This window comes from Cucurbita pepo, chromosome LG14 (assembly GCF_002806865.2).
Source record: "Cucurbita pepo subsp. pepo cultivar mu-cu-16 chromosome LG14, ASM280686v2, whole genome shotgun sequence".
NCBI classification, from domain to species: domain Eukaryota; kingdom Viridiplantae; phylum Streptophyta; class Magnoliopsida; order Cucurbitales; family Cucurbitaceae; genus Cucurbita; species Cucurbita pepo.
The window spans coordinates 8584540-8599817 of NC_036651.1; the positions used below are offsets into that span (position 1 = coordinate 8584540).

Genomic DNA, 15278 nt, shown 5'->3' on the forward strand with positions numbered 1-15278 from the left:
GTAAACGACTGCATCTGCGATCGATCCTCGGTAATCAGGTGGCGGTAGTCATCTCCTTTACTCTTCGGCATGGAGGTTTCTTCTGAACCGGCAAAGCTTCTTCACCATAACGATCACAATTTGAAGGAAGTTCAGGCAACTGTTTGTTTAAAAGAAGAAAAAAAGGAGCTGTGGCTTTGAAGTGAACCATGAAGATTTGGGCTTTGGTCCTAACAGAACGACGTCGTTGCAGTTCTATCTGAGCTGCAGAGGCATTTATTTCATTTTTCATTTAAATAAAAAAAGAAAAAGAAAAAGAAAAGAAGAAAAGAGCGGAGGCTTTGAATTAGACAATGAAGATTTGGGCTTTAAGCTGTGGGCTTTGGGCTTTGGGCTTTTGGGCTTTGGGCTTTGGGCTTTTCCACCAATTGAATTGAAAATTAAGGAATTAAATAAAAGAAAAAAGAATACATAAATAACGGCTATCTGGCACTCAATGTACGAAACGCAGAGAAGAAAGAAGAGTGTTCGTTGAAGAAGGCGATGCTATCTATGAAGGCTTCGAAATGGTAGCAATACATCAATTAATTTCAGGTATCACCTCTTCTTATACACAACTCTGTATCTCCACGATTTCACTTTCTAAACCAACTGTTCTGCCTTGCTCCTGCGATGAAACCTAATCGACTCGTCGTCTAATCAGGACGCCCAGGGCCCTCCTCAGCAGCCTGTTTTGAAAGCAATTTCAGGTTTCTACCTTATCCTCATGCTAGGCTTCGGAAATGTAAGCAATGAATCAATTAATTTCAGGTATCACCTCTTCTTATACACAACTCTGTATATTTCCTTGGGTGAGCTTCTAACTGTTCATGCTCATGTTTCTATTTCACAACGATTGTTCATCTACGCCGCATAATTTATTACTTGTTCGTTCGATATTTAGTTCCTTTTAATGTTAATTTAAGTGCAGACACACTATATCCACACCTCATCACTGTTGCTGCTGGTTTGGAGGTATTACAATTTTCCTTTTATTGTCTCTTTCTATTCTTTTAATTGATTATTGATTATTGATTATTTTGGTTGGAGTATGTGTATGATTTTTGTAAGATCCTAAGATCCTGTGTTTGATACATCAACATTGCTTAATTTTCTAGTGATACTTCAAGTTTTCTTTCGTATATTACTTCCACGTTATGTTATTATTGTTATCTGTAATGTGTGACTGAGATTTACTTAGAATGAAGATTAGCGTTATTATATGATAGATTAAGCCTAATTAATTCATACATTTTTCAGTGCATCCATCCAACTTCCGGTGGTTCTTGTGTTTATGATCCTTGAGCTTGGTATGGGCTAGATCCATTTGATTTTAATGCTAATGGACTCAATTTGTGTGCCTGGGCTCATGTATATTAAAGTGGCACAGTTTGATTTGATTTTTCCCCAAAAATGGTGGAGTTTCTGTTGAGTACATGATCAGATGGTGAATTTAGTTTCAGCTGGGAAGGCCCAAGAAGAACAGGAAACAAAGTTCCGACTAGACTATACAACCTTAGAAGAATGCAGGCAGTATCCTCATGAGATCGCTTAAAATGCCCATGGCTATTGATTAGTTCATCCAGTTAAAGTAAATCTCGAACTCTTAGCTTTAGATTTCAATGTATTTTCTTCTGCTTTTATCAAGTAATCTTGACTCTGTTACACACGCTACTGCTAAATTTCCAGTGTTTGGTCTACTCCGCATACGCTCATGCAAGTATAGCTTCTTGGAAAGGCAGCTCAAATGTCGGTAAGAAACAATCAACTTTCAGTTATACTAGTTACTCAGTTTTGTGGCCTATATTGGTAATTTAATCTCTCCATATGTGTCTCTCCACTTGTATAGTTGGGAGACGGTGGAATGCTTTTTCAATTGCAGTTTGTTAAATTTATCATTTTAAATTTGCTTTTGGATTTCTGTTTTTTATGTTTTGGGCTGAAGTTCTCTCTGGTTTCTGATTCAAGTTGTAAGGCCATTTTAGTAGTAAATATTTTCTTAGGCCCTTAGTGTTTGGTGGCAACACTATTTTCTAGTGTTTGGTGGCAACACTTTAGTGGTTTGACTCCTTAAGTACTTCTTGTGTTACACGTGCATCACTTGTCGAAAATAGTTATTTTTCTCTTAAATTTTGTATATTTTATATCATTTTTCTTAAATAATCACTCTCCCTGCTTCGTAAACTCTATCTTCATTCTTTTTGTAGGATTTTAATTTAGACATGTGAACACGACTCTCCACAATGGTATGATATTGTCCACTTTGAGCATAAGCTGTGAACACGACTCTCCACAATGGCTTACTTTTCTCTCTTGCTCTCTCTTTTTTCACACATTTTTGTAAATGTATGGTTGTTTGTATTCTTATCTATAATCTTAGTAGAGTTTAGTTAGGAATGTTATTGATTTAGCCAACTTAATCACAATGACACAACAAAGATGGAGACTGCCGGGGAGGTTCGTACATCATTCTTCTTCTTTGTTGTTTGTTTTGTCGATCCTATGTTTCTCTTATGACTTTTGTTTGTGAGTTTTTTTATTTATAATATGAGTTTTTATTTTTTTATTTTTTATTTATTGGTTTAGTGCTTTCTATATATATATATATATATATATATATATATATATATNTCTCAATGGAGTTCTATTAGTTCCATGGTTTGCTTCTCTTTCATGATTCCTTTTTTCTTTTTTCATGTTATAATTTTATTGGGGTTTATTTTGATATTTGTATGTTGATTCGAAATTTGTGCGAGTGTTTGTTTGAATTTTGATTCTTTNTGTATTTGTATTCTGATTCTAAATCTTTCTTATTATTTGTTTGAATTTTGATTGCTTGTGATGATTCTGCTTGGTATGATTCCGTTTAGTATTGAATGTGAAGTGTTTGATCTTTTTTGTTTTGTTTTTTTTTGTACATGTTTGTTTTATTTATCTTATTTTTTTCTCTTGCGAATTTTGTCTATGAGTTCTTTAATTTGTAATTTCAATGGAGCTTTGTTTCCTTTTCTTTTTTCTACTTTCATTTATAAATTTGTTGTTTTTTTTTTATAATTTTATTTTGTCTATGAGTTCTTTAATTTGTAATTTCAATGGAGCTTTGTTTCCTTTTTCTTTTTTTTACTTTCATTTATAAATTTGTTTTTTTTTTTTTTATAATTTTATTTTGATTCTAAATGTTTGTCATTGTTTATTTTCTTTTATTTTATAAATTTATTGGGCTTGTTTTGATATTTTTATTTTGATTCTATGTTTTTGTGATTGTTTGTCTGAATTTTAATTCATTGTGATTGTGATGCTATTGAAGGGTTTAATATTTTCTGTTTTGTTTTTTTTACATTGTTTGCTTTGTTTATTTTATTTATAATTTTGTTTATGAGTTCTTTAATCCCTAATTTCAATAGAGTTTCATTAGTTAATTGATTTGTTATTTTCTTGATTTTTTTTCTTACCGTTAATTAGTTTGTTATTTTTTATTTGTATTTTGATCTTAAATTTTTTGTCATTGTTTGTTTGAATTTTGATTGTTTGTGATGTTATTGTTTGTTTGAATTTTAATTGTTTGTGATGTTTTTGTTTGTTTGAATTTTGATTGTTTGTGATGTATTTGTTTGTTTGAATTTTGATTGTTTGTGATGTTTTTGCTTAGTACAGTTCCATTTAGTATTGAATTTGAAGTGTTCTTTGTGTGCATGTTGTTCTCTTTGAATTTTGATTTTTTTTTTATGTTGTTTGCTTTGTTGATCCTAGTTTTCCTTTTGTAGCTTTTATGTGAGTGATTTAATTTGAATCTCAATGGAGTTCTATTAGTTCCATGGTTTGCTTCTCTTTCATGATTCCTTTTTTCTTTTTTCATGTTATAATTTTATTGGGGTTTATTTTGATATTTGTATGTTGATTCGAAATTTGTGCGAGTGTTTGTTTGAATTTTGATTCTTTGTGATGATTTTGCTTGATATGTTCCCCTTAGTATTTAATTTGAAATGTTTGATTTTTTACTCTATTTTTGTTTTTTTTATTTATAATTTTTTTTTCTTTTTGTTTATAAATTTACTGTGGTTTCCTTTTTATGTATTTTGATTTAAATCTTTGATATTGTTTGTTTGAATTTTGATTGCATGTGATAATTCTGTTCGGGGCTTTCCGTTTAGTGTTAAATTTGAAGTGTTGTTTGCCTATTGCTTTCTCCATCTTATAGAGTTGTACTGATATTTATATTCTCAATTCTTGGTTATAAAATATAAGAATCGTGGATAAATTGCTTCAGTTTGTGTTTTTTTTTTTGCTATTAAATTCTGATAATATTGTAAATGTTATGGTGTTGAGATGTCCTTGATTGTCGTGATATTTTGCTTGCCACATATAGTCTTGTATTTTCATATTATATGTTCGGTTCCAATTTATTTCTTTCTCCTGATTTTAATTATTGTTTTTCTAAAATATGTGAAAAAAATTTCAGATTTAATGAAGTCACGAAAAGCAAATGAGGAGATAAAAAAGAAGGAAGTCAGGTAGTCGTGTTTTACTAATCTTCCTACTAACTTTTTCAAAATTTAAATTAGCACGTGTTCTACTAATCTTCCTACCAATTTTTCCAAAATTTAAATTAATTTACTGAATCTTAATTTTCCATTCTGGTTAATTATGGGTTTGCTGAAAATATGTGAAAAAAATTACAGATTTAATGAAGTCGGCAAATGAGGAGATGAAAAAGGAAGTTTCAACTCCCATGGAGGTCGTGATTGACAGGTAATTGTGGCACTTCATTACTACTTTTCCAACTAACTTAGCTTATTTTTAGGTTCTTGTTCATTATTCTTTTGCTCAAATATAGATTTAATGAAATCAGAAACGAAGCAAATGAGGGGATGAAAAAGAATGAAGTTTCAACTTGCATGGGGTCGTGGTTGACAGGTAGTTATCGAACTTGCTTTACAGATCTTCCTGCTAACCTTTTTTGAAATTTAAATTAATTTACTGAAGCATAATTTTAGGTTCTTGTTAATTATTGTTTGGCTAAAAAAACGACAGATTAAATGAAGTCAGTAAAGGGAGCAAATGAGGAGATGAAAAAGAAGGAAGTTTGAAGGAAGGGGTTGACAGGTAGTTATCACTCATCTTCTAGGTAACTTTTTCAAAATTTAAATTAATTTTGCTGAATCTTATTTTTTTTCGTTCTTGTTTTGCTGAAATATGTGAAAAAAAATTACAGATTTAATGAAGTCAGTGAAGGGGCTGAGGAGATGAAAAAGAAGGAAGTTTTAACTTCTATGGAGTCCTTAGTTGACAGGTAGTTATCGCATGTGCTTTACTAATCTTCCAGCTGACTTTTTTAAAATTTAAATTAATTTGTTGAATTTTATTTTTCGGTTCTTGTTAAGTATTCAATGAAGGGGCAAACGAGGAGATGAAAAAGACGGAAGTTTCAACTCCTATGGAGTCCGTAGTTGACGGATAGTTATGGCACGTGCTTTACCAATCTTCGAGCTAACTTTTTCAAAATTTAAATTAATTTGCTAAATCTTATTTTTCTGTTCTTGTTAAGTATTGTTTGGCTGAAATATGTGAAATTTTTTTTACAGATTTAATGAAGTCAGGGAATGGGCAAACGAGGAGATGAGAAAGAAGGAAGTTTCAACTCCTATGAGTCTCTGGTTGACAGGTAGTTATCGCATGTGCTTTACCAATCTTCGACCTAGCTTTTTCAAAATTTAAATTAGTTTGCAGAATCTTATTTTTCCGGTTCTTGTTAAGTATTGTTTTGCTGAAATATGTGAAATTTTTTTACAAATTTAATGAAGTCAATGAAGGGGCGAACGAGGAGATGAAAAAGAAGAAAGTTTCAACTCCTATGGAGTCCGTGGTTGACAGGTAGTTATCATACGTGTTTTACTAATCTTCCCGCTAACTTTTTCAAAATTTAAATTAGTTTGCAGAATCTTATTTTTCCGGTTCTTGTTAAGTATTGTTTTGCTGAAATATGTGAAATTTTTTTACAAATTTAATGAAGTCAATGAAGGGGCGAACGAGGAGATGAAAAAGAAGAAAGTTTCAACTCCTATGGAGTCCGTGGTTGACAGGTAGTTATCATACGTGTTTTACTAATCTTCCCGCTAACTTTTTCAAAATTTAAATTAATTTGCTGAATCTTATTCTTCGGTTTTTTGTGAAGTATTGTTTTGCTGAAATATGTGAAAAAAAATTACAGATTTAATGAAATCGAAGGGGCAAAGGAGGAGATGAAAAAGAAGGAAGTTTCAACTTGTATGGAGTCCGTAGTTGATAGGTAAGTGCTTTACCAATCTTCCAACTAACTTTTTTCAAAATTTAAATTAATTTGTTAAATCTTATTCTTCGGTTTTTGTTAAGTATTGTTCTGCTAAAATATGTGAATTTATTTTTACAGATTTAATGAATTTAGTGAGGGACAAACGAGGAGATGAAAAAGAAGGAAGTTTCAACTCGTATGGAGTCCGTGGTTGACAGGTAGTTATCGCACGTGCTTTACCAATCTTCCAACTAACTTTTTCAAAATTTAAATTAATTTGCTGAATCTTATTATTCAGTTCTTGTTAAGTATTGTTTTGCTAAAATATGTGAAAAAAAATTACAGATTAAAAGGGCAAATGAGGAGATGAAAAAGAAGGAACTTTCCACTCCCATGGAGTCCGTGGTTGACAGGTAGTTATGCACGTTCTTTTCTATTTATTCTTTTATTTTTATTTTTGTGCATGTTATTTGCATGGTTGATCTTTAACTGACTTTTTCAAAAAAATATTTTATTTATTCTTTTCTTTTTATTCTTGTGCATGTTACATGGTTGATTTTCCCGTGACTTTTCTTCGTGAGTTATTTTGTTATTGTGGTTTTTTTTTATTTGTATTTTAATCTTAAATTTGTGAGTGCTTTGAATTTTTGTGCATGTTACTTGCATTGTTTGTTTTGTTTAGTATTTAAATTGGGTGTATTTGATTTCTTTTTTTTGTTTTTGTCTTTTGTGTTATACATTTCATGTTTTATCGATGGTATTTCCTTCGTTTGTGTTCTCTTTGATTTATAATATTTATTAGTGTGGTTTGATTTAATATTTGTGTTTTGATCCTAAATTTTTGTAATTATTTGTTTGAGCTTTGATGTTTAAATATGTGTTTTAATCTTAATTCTTTGTAATTGTTTGTTTGAGTTATGATTGGTTAAGGTTGAATTGGTTGCTTCTTTCTCTTATTTATTTATTTATTTATTTATTGTGTTTGTAATTATTTGTTTGAGTTTTGATTGGTTAGAGTCCAATTGTTTGCTACTCTCTTTCATGCTTATTTATTTATATATTTATTGTGTTTTGTTTTGATTTGTATTTTAATCCTACATTTATGGTGCATGTTATTTGCATTGTGCTTTGTTTTGTTTAGTATTAAATTTGGTGTATTTGATTTTTTCTTTTTGTGTCAATTGTATTTTCTTTGTGTTCTGTTTGATTTGTGATATCAGTAGAATTGTTTGTTTAATGGTTAGCCTTGATATTTGTATTTTTTATCTTAAATTTTTGTAATTGTTTGAGTTTTGATTGCTTTCGGGTTTATTTCTTTTTATTGAATTTGAAGTGTTTAATTTCCTTTATTGAGTTACTTGTTTTGTAATTTTTTTCTTTTATTTGATAAATTTATTGTATTTTTATTCTAATATTGGTCGTCATTATTATTATTATTATTATTTTTTATGTTTGTTTTGTCAATTTTATTACTCATTTATTTTATAATTTTATAAATTTTTGAATTGAGTTTGTTTGAATTTATTTAGTATCGAACTTGAAGTGTTTGAATTTTTTTTTTTTTTTTCTGTGTGCATGTTGTTCCCTTTGTCGATCCTATTTTCTTCTTGTAACTTTAATCTATGAGTTTGTTTGAGGTCCTCCATATGGTCGGTGCAGTATTATTAGTTATGATTTACTACTTTCTTTAATACTTTTTTTTATAAATTTATGTGATTTCTTTTATATTTTTATTTTGATTCTAATTTTTTTAGTGGTTTGTTTGAATTTTGATGTTTTTGCTTTTGGTACGGTCGGGAGTATTTTGATTCCCTGAGATGTAGTTTTGTCTCATCTCTTAATATACGTTAAAATTGTTGTTTTCTACCGAACTAATCTGATGAATTTAATTGTATGACATTGTTATGATGATTTTTATTGTTGATTTTTGTTTATTACTTGTCGGTTGATGGTAAGTTTTTTTATTTTTCTGACAAATTTTATTTATATATATATATAAGCGTTATAAGTGAAATGTAGAACATGTAGTGCTCTTCAACAGAAAAATGTCGTCCTCAACTCTTTTTTGTGGTCCCAAATCGAGGACTTGATTTTGGTTCAAAAAAGAAATGTCATCAAGGAGGTCAACCACCTACAGTAGATCTCCCTCCCTCTTCTTTGTCACCCTATTAACTCTGTTTTGTGGTCCTAAATCGGGGACATGATTTTGGTTCGAAAAACTAATGTCATTAAGGAGGTCAACCGCCTATAGTAGATCTCCCTCCCTCTTCTTTATCGCCCTCTTAGCTCTGTTTTGTGGTCCTAAATCAAGGACATGATTTTGGTTCAAATAAGAAATGTCATTAAAGAGGTCAACAGCCTACAATAGATTTCCCTCCCTCTTCTTATCGTAGTGTTTTTAAAAATTAAATTTACAAATACGAATTTCATCTCCAAGTTTTATTATTATTATTATTATATGTAAAACCATCTACTTTTTTTAAAAAATTTAAAATCATTTTTAAAACTTAATTTTTGTAAAAAAAAAAATCAAATATTTCTCAAATAAATAAATATGGAGAAAACAAATACAATTTAGATAAATAAATAACTGAAATAGCGTCATTAGTATAAGCAAAAAGACCTAAATATCCTTATTCAAATATATATATATTAATATTATTCTTTTATCATTTGCTTAAATGTGTTGGGTTAGAAGGTCCCACAAACAAAGGAGGGGTTAGAAAGTCATTTCAAAATTGATTTAGAAGATTTGAAACATTGACCAGCCAAATGGCTTTTTGGCATTTAATTTCTTGAATTTCAATCATCAAAATCTCTCCCTAAATTATATTTGTTGCATGGAGCAATGAATCAAGGCTAATTTTTTTTATTAAGTAAATCCACTTTAATTGGTAAAAAAAAAAAAAAAAAATCACTTTTTTTCACTTTTAATTCTACACCATATCAAACTCTAATTTTATTTTATTTTATTTTCAATATTCAATTAGTTTATATTTTTCTTATTTGGAGGTATTAGTTGGTAGCCTGTATTCTATTTCTCATTCTTAATAAAATACAATAATTAAATCATCATATATATTTAAATTCTAGGTTTCAGATAAAGTATACCGACCATATTGGTTAACTTTTTTTTAAAAAAAAACTTTGATTTGTACTACTCTATTTAAACTAATTATGAAACCAATGTAAACAAGGGAAAGGGATTGGAAAAGGTAGGAAGGGAAAATTTTAACATTCTAACATATACACGTGGAAAAGAGAGACAAAAATTCCGGCTGAAGCAGCTACTTTCGAAACAAATGAAAAAAAAAGCAACGACGATAGCGGGAGAGTTAAAGTCAAAAAGCTTATTCCTTGCGTTTACAAAGAGCGTGAGGGAATGTCAGACGTTTGGTAATTTCTCCTCCGACCATAATACAAGATTCCATTGAAGCTGTTAATCCCGTACAAGATTAGTTTTTTAGGATGAAAATTTAGATCAATAATCTTTAACCAATGAGGTAGACGTCTTAATCAGTTAGGTTAATACTTAAGTTAATTGCACTTCTCAATTTTTTATTACCTTCTTTCATTGAACCAGAACTGATTGGCTCATAGTTTCTCTCTTGTCCGTTATTGAACTCGGTATCCTATTTAATAATTATTTGATTTTTAGATTTTTAAAATTTTTTAGTAAAAAAATGAAAGAAAGACGAGAAAATAAATACAATTTTAAAATTTTTAGAAAAAACTAAAAATAAAGTCTCGGATAATCCTTTAATTTATAAAAATTAGACCTATAAATACTATTTTATATTTTAATCATTTGTTTTTAAATTCAAATAATTTAATAATTACTTTAATTCTTTTAATTATTTAGTATAAAACTTTTATACAATTAAAATTGGACATTATAAAAAAAAAATCTTATTTAAATTTAAAATAAAAACGTAATTTTTAAAAATTTTGGAACAGATAAAAATATATTTAAACTTAAAAACAATGAAAGGGTGACATTTTGCGGGAATGTTCAAAGAAGAGTGAAAGCCGCCCTACAAATTCACGTGGATCAAAAGATTCTTCCACCTTCATTATTATGCCTTCAACCATTCCAATTTAATTTTTAAATTTTTAAATTTTTAAATTTATTTTACTCTTAATATTTTAAATTTATTTAACAAATATTTTAAATTACAAATTTCATTAAAATTATAAAGTCAAAATTATATATTAAAATCATTATAATAAAAAAATAATAAAATAAAATAAAATTCAACGTTTTGAAGACGTGGAATACTTTGCTACAACAAATACAAATTAAACGGCAATTAATACATTTATTTATATAATTCATTTTTACGTCTTATCAATAATTCACATTGATAGACAAAAATATGTTCGACTATTAATAGCTATTATTATTTGTTAGTGAGTTGTTTTCTTACCCGTTATTTTCATATTTATGCTCGTCTATCTACCGAACTATTTGAAAAAACTCATTTACTTCATATTAATTTTAATTATAATGGACGATGAAATTAATTATCGTGTATTACCACACAAATAAATAATTTACAAATATGACACTTTTTTAAAACCATATATTTTGCATAATTTCTTAATTAGTTTTACGTCTATCACCCAACATTTATTTATATAGTCCATTTTTACGTCATATCAATGATACACATTGATAGTTGATAGACAAAAACATGTTTGGCTATTAATAGCTGTTATTATTTGTCCACAGAGTTGTTTTCTTACATGTTATTTTCATATTTATGTTCGACTTATTTTAATCTATTTTTGTATGATAGGTGAGTGTTAATATATTGATATAACATTTATATTTTATTGATAATGTATATTAATATTGAAATGAAAGCAACCGTGCAAAAAAGCACTGATACTGAAGTAGGGTGGAGTAGAGCGGGAATTGGGGTTGGGTTAAGGATGGTGATGAAAAATATAATCCCGTTCAACCCTGTTTAGCTAATGATGAGAAATCTCTTCTCACTTCCTCTCCCATTATCTGCTGAAACGGAAATTTTATAATGTTCAAAACGGAACACTTTATTTTCAAACCCTAAAACCCTTTAGCTACGAACCCCACGTGGGTTCGGAAGAGAATTTCACGTTAGCACACGAGCACTTCGAAATTAGTAGGAGTTTTTATTGACTTTGTACCAAGTTTGTAGTTATCCAATTATTTTGTGAAAATTTGCCGTGCGATTTATGCCATAAAGTCTCCTAATTAATAATTATTTTATTTACAACTTTTACATTATTTATTATATAAAAAAAATTTAAAATCACTAATGTCGTCTTTTGGTATCAGTATTGACATGATCTACTTTATATTTATTACAAATGATTCAATACCAGAGATATATGAGTAACGAAATCTTATAAGACAAATAGGTAACGTGGTCATGCTGCCTGGGATGTAAGAGAATACCGAAGCTATCAAGTGTTGTATCCCAATCTAAATCGTGGGCTCGAAACGTTTACAATTGATGTCGGGGTTCTTATCCTCTCGAACATTAACGCAAAGGTTCGTACCCCGATCTAAAAAAGCTTCATAAAAGCACCCGAGTTTGTAATGATCGGGTCACTGAATACGTACGATACTTATATCATTCATTTTCAACCATTCTTAATCAAGTGGATGAAAAAGAAGAGATGGGAAAATAAAGATGTGATAATGACAAAAGGTAATAAATTCTCTCTTTTTAAAAAATAATATTTATTTATGAAAAAGCTTGGTTAATATTTACATTATAAATTTATATAACCTTTGACTTTAAAAAAAATTAAAATTAAAAGGAAAAATTAGGGGGAAATAAAATCTTAATTATTATTTTTTATAAATAATAAAAATAAAATAAATAATGGTTAAATTAAATGCATGGTATATTTTAAATTTATTAAATAAAAATAATATAAACCAATTAAATTAAAATAGAATATAAAGATAATAATTGTAGGTTAAAATATTGTGACCCATTAGAGAAATGGTCAAATAATTAACAGTAATTAAGAGAAGAATCTGCCTTTTAAGCATGCTTAACAGTAATTACCCTCAAAATTGATGTAAATAAAACAAAAAATTTATTGCTTTTGAGGACGAAAATGAAATTTAAATATTAAATTGAGCTAATTAAATTTGTCTCACCGTCCAAGCCTACCGCTGTATTGTTCTTGCTGGCACACCGCTCAAGTTTTAGCCCCTCTTAGCAAAGAGCCAGAGAAACTTTCGAGTTATGAGCCGACATCGAGTGTCGAACCTATATAACTAGTTAATATCATCTCAGCGTCGGGCCCTGACGAGCACATTGAACTATCCATATGTCTGAGAGCCCTCACAGCCTGCCTTTCAATCTCCTAGACTAGAGTTTTGATGTTTAACTCTAATACCATTTGTAACCGCCCATACCTAGTTTTAGCATATATCGTCCTCGTCGGACTTTCAAAACACGTCTGTTAGAGAGAGAGGTTTTCACACCCTTATAAGAAATGTTTCGTTCTCCTTTCCAACTAATGTAGGATCTCACATACAATTATTTATTTATTTTATAGTATATTACCATAATATAGTACCTAATCACTCGAGCTCAAGTAGCATCCAAGTTTAGTATATAATACCTAATTACTCGAGCTCGAGTGACACCCAAGTCTAGAAAAGGTACATCGAGGTGCCAAGTCTATATAAATAGTTATTATTAATATATCAACAACGAAAACTTTCTTTCTATGATGTCCCACATTGGTTGGGGAGGAGAACAAATCATCATTTATAAGGGTGTGAAAACTTTCTCCTAGTAGACGCGTTTTAAAGCCTCGAGGGGAAGCTCGAAAGGGAAAGCCCAAAGAGGACAATATCTACTAGCAGTGGATCTGGGTCGTTACAAATGGTATCAGAGCCAGATATCGGACGATGTGCCAGCCTTCTCGCTGTTCCCCGAAGGGGGGTAGACACGAGGCGGTGTGCCAGTAAGGACGCTGGGCCCCAAAGGGGGTGGGTTTGGGGGCGGTCCCACATCGATTGAAGGAAGGAAAGAGTGCGAGCGAGGATGCTAGGCCCTGAAGGGGAGTGGATTGTGATGTCCCATATTCCTCGAGGAGGAGAACAAATCACCATTTATAAGGGTGTGAAAACCTTCTCCTACTAGACGCGTTTTAAAGCCTTGAGGGGAAACCCGAAAGGGAAAGCTCAAAGAGGACAATATCTACAAGCAGTGGATTTGAGTCGTTACAAATGGTATCAGAGTCAGACACCGGACGGTAAACACGAGGCAGTGTGCCAGTAAGGACGTTGGGCCCCAAAGGGGGTGGATTTGGGGGCGGTCCCACATCGATTGGAGGAAGGAAAAAGTGTCAACAAGGACACTAGGCCCTGAAGGGGGGTGGATTGTGATGTCCAATTTATAAGGGTATAGAAACCTTCCCCTAGTAGACACGTTTTAAAGCCTTGAGGGAAAGCCTGATACCTCTACTAGCGGTGGATCCGGGTCGTTACACTTTCTCAGTGACTCGATCATCGAAACTCCAAAATCAAGTGTGTTTAGTATCACAATCTCATTGAGAGAAAGTAGGACGTAACCCGAACACGCATAAACGCCTTATAATTAAATTAATATGTTATAAATAAATACATGCGTAGACGTCTTAACTGCTAATATTGATTTTAGTTAATCAAAATGATGCTAAAATGTCGTTACTAAAAAACTCAAACAAATCAATAAGTTTATATTAAAAAAACATTTTAAAAAATATTGTCACATCAGCCAAAATTTTCTTGACTAAAATGATTTGATTTTGCATTGAAGTGCCTATATTTATACATATTTACAAATAAGGACATAATTTTGCAACTAAATTGCCACATTCAATGAATGAGTAATAACCATACTTTATTTTTACATTTTTTTTCTTTTTAAATATTAAATAATAATTAAATATTCATCGGTTTTAATATGAAACTATGCGTTCCAGTTATATAAGCTCGTAATTTTCAACCGGTTCAGAAATCTTTATATTCTCTCTTTAAATTTTGTACTTACCTGTCTAGTTTCGTTTCATCGAAGGTCGATCAACGACCTTTATTATTCTAAATTATCCAAATTTAATTTAATTAGGGTATGCTTCTTTTTTTATGAGTTGATTTTTATAAATTTTAAATAATTTCTCACACCATAAAAAAACAAAAATATCTTAATCAATCAACTTTATTTTCTCCACTTTGTTCTTCATTCATTCATGGCAATGAAAAATTTAAATGGAATGAGAATTATTTTTATGCTTTACCCCCATATACTTTTTTTATGTGTTGATTAAGTTTCTTAATTTTAAATTTATAATTATTTTAATTGAAAATATAAATTATTTAAATTCAATGAATTTGTCTCTGATTCGTTTAGTTGATCAATGACACGTCTTTAAAAGTGTGAACGGTAAAGAGAGGAAAAACGCGTTTTAAAACCTTGAGTGAAAGCCCAAAGAGAACAATATCTGTTAACAACGAACTTGAACTGTCATAGATAGTATCAGAGTTAAACATTAAGCAGTGTGTCAGCAACGATGCTGGGTTCCAAAGAGGATGGATTGTTTGTGTCGAGAAAACCCTCGATATGCGGTATTTTACAAAACCTTGTGTTGCAAATATGACAAGATTATCGATATTGTGTCTTAATGGTATCATGGATGTCTATATCTATATCGTTTATAGGTGATGGATGCCTAACAATTATAAATGAAAATAAATATTTATAAAAATATGTAATTGTTATCGAGAAAAATATTGTCCATGGTGAAAAAATCTACGTTTCGAGAGGAAAACGAAACATTTCTTATGAGGGTATGAAAATCTCTCTCTAACAAATACATTTTAAAACCGTGAGGCTGCCGACGATACGTAGTAGACCAAAATGGATAATATCTGATAGTAGTGGGTTTTGGGTGTTGCAAATGGTATCAGAGCTAGACACTGAGTGGTGTGACAGCGAAAACA

At 30.2% G+C, this 15278-nt stretch overlaps 1 long non-coding RNA gene across 9 annotated transcripts; it reads left to right on the plus strand.

Moving 5' to 3' along the window:
- Positions 1-481: 481 nt before the first annotated feature.
- LOC111809784 lies at positions 482-8638 on the plus strand. Of its 9 annotated transcripts, none has more exons than XR_002817311.1 (17): positions 482-573; positions 683-993; positions 1279-1328; positions 1476-1609; positions 1708-1771; positions 4478-4529; positions 4698-4767; positions 4868-4932; positions 5050-5121; positions 5231-5308; positions 5601-5680; positions 5820-5889; positions 6029-6098; positions 6227-6304; positions 6425-6504; positions 6632-6699; positions 8287-8638. It is a non-coding gene; the product is annotated as an uncharacterized LOC111809784 (long non-coding RNA). The 9 variants fall into 9 exon arrangements; XR_002817312.1 differs by lacking the exon at positions 8287-8638 and having other exon boundaries at positions 683-789; positions 950-993; positions 6632-7664; XR_002817314.1 differs by lacking the exon at positions 8287-8638 and having other exon boundaries at positions 4478-4532; positions 4853-4932; positions 6632-7664.
- The last annotated feature ends 6640 nt before the right edge of the window (positions 8639-15278 follow it).